We start from the raw sequence: 6,285 nt of genomic DNA, 5'->3' as shown, positions 1-6,285 counted from the left end.
TGTCTAAAGGTTTTTAATTGGTGTAGTTTGTGTGTGGATGTTGATTATGATTATTCTGTTGTTGTTGTTTTGATAGATGAATTTGTTGATGAATACATGAGTTTCAGCCTTGAATCCGTTTATGGTGATAGCTTTTTTCTACCTTTGAATTGAGTTTAAGGATGTTGTTTTTATCTAAAGTCTTCTTGTTTAAATATCTGTAAAAATTATCCCCTCATTGATTTTGTTTGTTTTGCTTTCTTTTGGGAGATTTGAGAATATAATTTTGTTTTAAGTCTTATTAAACCCATGTTGTTGTCCGCTTCCGAGGGTAAATACAATTTTGATGCCGGATATTTTGTTCATATGAAAATATGCAAATCAAAGTTTATTAACGGGATTTTAGACTGGACCATGACATTGTGAAATCAAGTCCACAAATGTGACTTTATCCTAAAATTTTATGGCAGTCCGTGTTTTCATAAGTGATGTTCTTGTCTGACTTTGAAATATGTTTCATCATATTTGAACATAAGGAGTGTCTTCTTTTGTCTTCACGTTACCCTTCCTCTTAATCGACACGCTTACATAAGACCACATATATGTTTAATTTAGTTTAGTTTTATGTTAAATAGTATAAAAAGGAGGTCGTAATTGCCACTTGGAATGTTCGAGTTCGGTGACTTATTTTTCTAAGTATATGATGTTTTCCTAGTACCAAGAATGCAGTTACAACAACTGAAGTCGCAGGTCATTAGCCCAATTGTTTTCCTATAATACGCACCACTCTTCCTGGATTTAACCACGTGACCCTCGCATATTTAAGTCGAATGTATATTTTTATTGTTCGTACCATCACCGAATGTATAAGTTTTACGAAGTAACATTATCTTTTCGTAAAGAACCTTTACTATGTTTTGGTGTTTTTGCTTTAAAAACTGTCATTAGTATTATTAAATTGATATTTTATGGCCTGCATGGATAAAGATCATAGCATTTAATGAAAGTGCACACGTTGCATATGAAATTAGGGGATTTTCGACTTATATGTCTCCCTCTTTAGCAATGAAATAGTTGCTCAAGGGATGAACAAGTCCCTAATAATCGAATGTCACTTTATCGGCATCACAATGTCTAGATTTTGCTGGTCATTATTGGATGGTACAAATTTGACTAATTTAAAGTAATTTTTTTATTTTTCCAGTCCCTTTTTTTTCTTTGTTGTGGTTTATTTGTCTATGATGTTAAATCTTGAGGCTTGTTTCTCAAATATTCACAGAGGCCATCACTTTGATTTTGGTCACGATCCCTTAAGGTTCGGTGCTATTCATGTATGTGTTTATTGATAAGGGTCAACATGGTTTTTCTCGACTTAAATTGAAGTGATAGAAGTCTCATTAGTTCACTTACTTGTTTGTCCCCGATACATGTACACGGGACTTAACGGGGGATTGTTGAGTTGCAAATGTTACGTAATGAGAAAATGCTATCTTTGCTCTTTGTTATGTTAATTAACACATAAAGTCTTTGTTGTTTTATTTTCCTTACAACTTGATCAAGATGGTATGGATATGCACTCATGTGTAACAGTTAAATTTGGCATCATTTATATGGCCCATATTCTTCCTCCAGTTTTTATTCTTACATATGACTAGTTCAATTTCTAATCCTTATCTTTTTTTCCTTTGTTTCATGTAAATTTGGGAGTTGGAGTTTCGAATGAAACTCGTCTTGACCCGATTATCAGGTCAAACGCTACTAGGATTGCAGAACTTTGGGATCGCAAAATTTAAAAGCCCAAACTCCTAAATGGAGTCTAGTGTTCATTATCTTTTCGATCTAATTTATATTTATCATGATGAATTTTTCTAGGATTATAACTAACTTTTGTGGTTGAATTTGTTTACGGTGATTTTATTAGATTACTAAACTTATGTTGCTTTATTATTCTTCGATCCTTCGCCCGAAATTTTGCAAATAAAACACGATCAATTAACTCGTAAATAGGGACATAGATTTTACTATTTCACACTCGACTAATTCTTTGAGAAATTAACCTCTCAACTCGAAAAATATTTTAATGAAATCAACTTATCAATCTCTATGACTTCCTAAAATAACAAACGAAATTTTGGAATTAATCTAATAGGAGGGCAAATCGCCAAACTTGGATTTTCGGTAAAATTTATTCGTTAATTTATTTCAATGAGTTAATGATTCTAACGTTCTAATTTTTTAACATTTTCTTGATCTTTTCTTTTTTCATCTTTCAAAAAGACTAAAATACGAGGTATATTTATATATATGCGCTACAATATACAAGGTATTTATGTATCGTCATCACTTGTCCTAATTTGTTATTTTTTTTGAATGCTATAAAATGCGAATATTGAATTTTTTTACTCTCATTTTCATATCTTTAAAATGCATATATATTTTACAATAAACTTTATCCTCGTATATTGTGATAGTGTATCTATATATACTTCAAATTTTCTTTTCCAAAACAATAAAAGCATTTTGATCACTATCTTAGTAAATAACGAAGCAATAATTTTTTCAAATATTCTCCTAAACTGAGATCAAGGACTATCTTTATGGGCTCTGAGATGTGGCTAACACCTTACCTTAGAGTAACCAAAATCCTTACTCAGAATGTCAAAATATTTTCGATAGACTAAAACAGAGTTTTACATAAAAAATGATTTTTTCCTAATTTTTCTAGAAAAGTTAGGAGGCGACTCTAAAAAAATAATTTTCAAACCCCAAGAGTCACGACATAGCCGCCACATGTTGTGTGCTATTTCGACCAGTTCGAAATAGGGAACAATAGTGTGGCAACTCTACTGGGATGTATGAACATAAGTTTTTACCTTAACATGCATAGTTTAGGATTTTTATGCTTTTATTGTGTTATTAGCACTATATGTATTTATATCATACTTTGTGTGGAAGGACGTAAGCCAAATCCAAACTTGTGTTCCTTATTTATTTGAACGACAATACTTATTACTGCTTTATCACTTGCATTTTCTATTGATTCTTTGGTCGTATACAATTCACACATCGTGGTTCACACGGGGGGTGTCGTACACTCTTCCAAACCTTATTTGGACTATTTAGTTTTAGAGTTAGTGCAATAGGTTAGTGTTCCTTCTCGCATCTATTCAGTCCCACTCTCAAACATTTAGGGAAAAATCTTACTCTAGAAATAGGCCATATCATATACACCTTAGACAAGAAGGTCCAAGGCACCGTCATCATAATAAGGAAACCACCCTTTTGTCAAAGGTTACAAACCAGTCGACATATTTTTATATGAAGATTGGTATGAACGGTCCAAACTAAAACACATAATGGATTTGGGATAAATGACTTACCATGCCTTTTTCGTTTCCTTTCAGATGAATATTAATCCAAATATTCCAAACATCCAAATGGTTATCTCTACCCCTAATAGCCAACAGAACTGGTGGGAAAATATTCGTGTGGCACATGGTGCGGAAGTTTGGGAATAATTGGGGGCTCTATTATCACTTAAAAAGGTTTGAGCCAATAAAACCCTAATTATGATATTAATGGAATTTTGGTACCCCACCACGGTGACTTCAGGTTCTTGGATTTTGAGATCACCCCTACCCTGGAGGAAGTTAGTAGCTTCGCTGAGCTGCCGCGCTTTGAGGGAGGCTGTAGGTACTCCCATACCTTTTAAGGAAAGATGATTTCTTGAGGCTTTTAGGATTGGATATCTTATCATCACTAAGGACATGGAATACAGGAAGGTAAAATTGGATTACCCTTTTCAGAAGATACGATCATTTGGAGAGTTATGATAAGTACCAAAATAAGTTCATTTGTAAATGCAGACAATAAGTGCATATGCGACCGAGGGTCTTTGTCTTAGCTTTCTGGGGAACTATGATCTTCCCAATGAGACATCACTATGTTGACATCAATACTCTTCCAATAGTAATGGATATATTTTTGGAGTCACAGGGACTCACCTTAGTGCACATGATCCTTGTCGAGGTATTCAGATCATTTTCCACCTGCTCTAGAGGACATGACTTCTTTGGGGGTTGCAACCTGTTATTATAGATTTGGGTGATAGAATACTTCTATCATCGCCTTCCACAGATATATTATATGATCGATGCACACAGCATAATTCAAATCCATAAAGATAGTTTAAGATATTGGATCGCGCCAGTCGGAGAGAAAGATTAGCGCAGGTTTTTAACCAATCTTACTGGGGATTCCATCCAATGGAAATATTCTTGGATGGAAGGATTGGCCTTTATCAGGACTAGGCATCTGTATTTTATTAAGCTGATTGGGTTATGAGGAATCCATCCATATACGCCTCTGCGAATCCTTAGATTGTTTTGTATCATTTAGGATATCCCACTTTGGTCGGTCATGGTACTACACAAGGACAGTTATGGTGCCCTGATTCTGACAGCATGAGTGATGAACCTACATATAGAATGGGACTACATGGTTACACAACGAATGGAAGGAGATAAGTGATGGATGTTGAAATATTATGCATGGTGCGCCACCGTGAGCCACATAGCTCGATCGAGTGTAGATGGGTATTAAGGATTCACTGAAACTTAGTGGTTCAAATTCATTAGGGAAGAGGTGCTTCCCTACATAGATCTCACCATACCCATGTATGATCCAATAGTCCCAGGATCAGTCGATTACTTGATTCCAATGATTAAGGAGGACCCTTAGTAGGATCCTGAAAAAGATTTTGGAGAAGACCCAGTAGAGGAGGAAGAAGGCCCTAAAGAGGACCCTGATGAAGACCCAGAATGGACGGAAGAGGACCCCCAGGAAGGCTCAGAGATTGGTTCTAACATTTATGATCCCAAAAATAAAGGAGTAATGGATATAGACTTAGCACCTCAGCGTGACCCTGATGGATCCCCTGAATAAAACCCAAGATCATACTTTGATGCGGCTAGATATGAGGATGATAATGCCACCTTGACCTAGATTTCCCTTCTCATTATATTTTTCACATTCCCTAAAGATTCGCATGACCAATCCTATTGTAAGCCCTTGCAGCCGTCTATGTACTTACTTTTAAGTTGTCATCAATCTATTTTGATGTGACCTCTTATGGCCCTTTTTTAGTGAAAGTCATGTTTATTCTTAAATCCAAATATGTTTAAATGGACCGTTTATCATCAAACTAATTGCAACATAGGCGTCTATAACTATTTAGACTTACCTGCTAAGATTCGTAGTGACCACTATAGATACTGGGAGGGCCTATTATGACATTAAAGCAGTCCTATGGGATTATCGAGCTAAAGTTAAGGGTAAAATAATAGACATTGATACGGCTCAAGGTATGACCAGGTCGGGAAGGTGTTACACTTTAGAAGATCTGAACCGAGGAGTTTCAGGGAAAGAGCATAACCCAAAGAGGAATATTACTGATGCTAAAGCTGCAAAATTTTGAAAGAATATGTAACCCAAGGACTATTCGATTGAAGAGCAGCTAAAGAAGACACTGGACCACATATCCCTTAGTCCTTGCTTATGAGTTCTAAAGCCTATAGAAATGCTTTGATGGAAGTATTATGTGGGGTTAGCATGCCGAAGGAAACCACAAGTGAGACTTTGGCTACAGCGATCAAACGAATGGTAGAATCAAATAAGATCTCTTTCTATGATAATGAACTACTATTAGAAGGGGATGCGCATAACCAAGAACTTCATATCGTAGTCAAATATTATGATAAGAATGTAAATAGGGTTTTGATTGATGATAATTCGAGTTGTAACATTTGTCCCTTCTCCACTCTAAGGGAATTAGGTGTAAACATAGAAGATATAAGGGAGTGTCATATGAAGGTTAGAGCCTTTGATGGATCACAAAGGAGTGTTCTCAGAGAAATTTACCTAACATTGCAAATAGGACCAGCTGAATTTCTCATCTTATTTCAAGTGATGGATGTATTGTCTGATTACAACCTATTACCGAGAAGGCCATGGGTCCATATGGCAAGATCCGTTCCTTTCACTCTCCATTAATATGTGAAGTTTGAGTGAGATCACGTAGAAGTTACTGTCTATGGGGAGCTTATTTATCCCATATATTCTGTCAATTTAGTTCCAGTCCCTGGGGAGTTAAACAGAGCCACTTTCTATACTCTAGAGATCATGCAAACTACAAAGACTGATGAGAAAATAGAACCAGCTGAAGTAAAAATTTTGAGTGTTGCAAAGATGGTTGAATCAGAGATGCTAAAATATGGGTATCAACACAAAGCAGGATTAGGGCCAAAA

General features: G+C 35.6%; 1 pseudogene; it reads left to right on the top strand.

The window, feature by feature from the left end:
- Positions 1-1,053: 1,053 nt before the first annotated feature.
- On the top strand, positions 1,054-1,148 carry LOC124886901 (annotated as a pseudogene).
- The last annotated feature ends 5,137 nt before the right edge of the window (positions 1,149-6,285 follow it).

This window comes from Capsicum annuum, chromosome 8 (genome assembly GCF_002878395.1).
Source record: "Capsicum annuum cultivar UCD-10X-F1 chromosome 8, UCD10Xv1.1, whole genome shotgun sequence".
Lineage (NCBI taxonomy): Eukaryota > Viridiplantae > Streptophyta > Magnoliopsida > Solanales > Solanaceae > Capsicum > Capsicum annuum.
The sequence above is the reverse complement of the archived record's forward strand: the minus strand, read 5'-3'. Positions and strand labels throughout refer to the sequence as shown.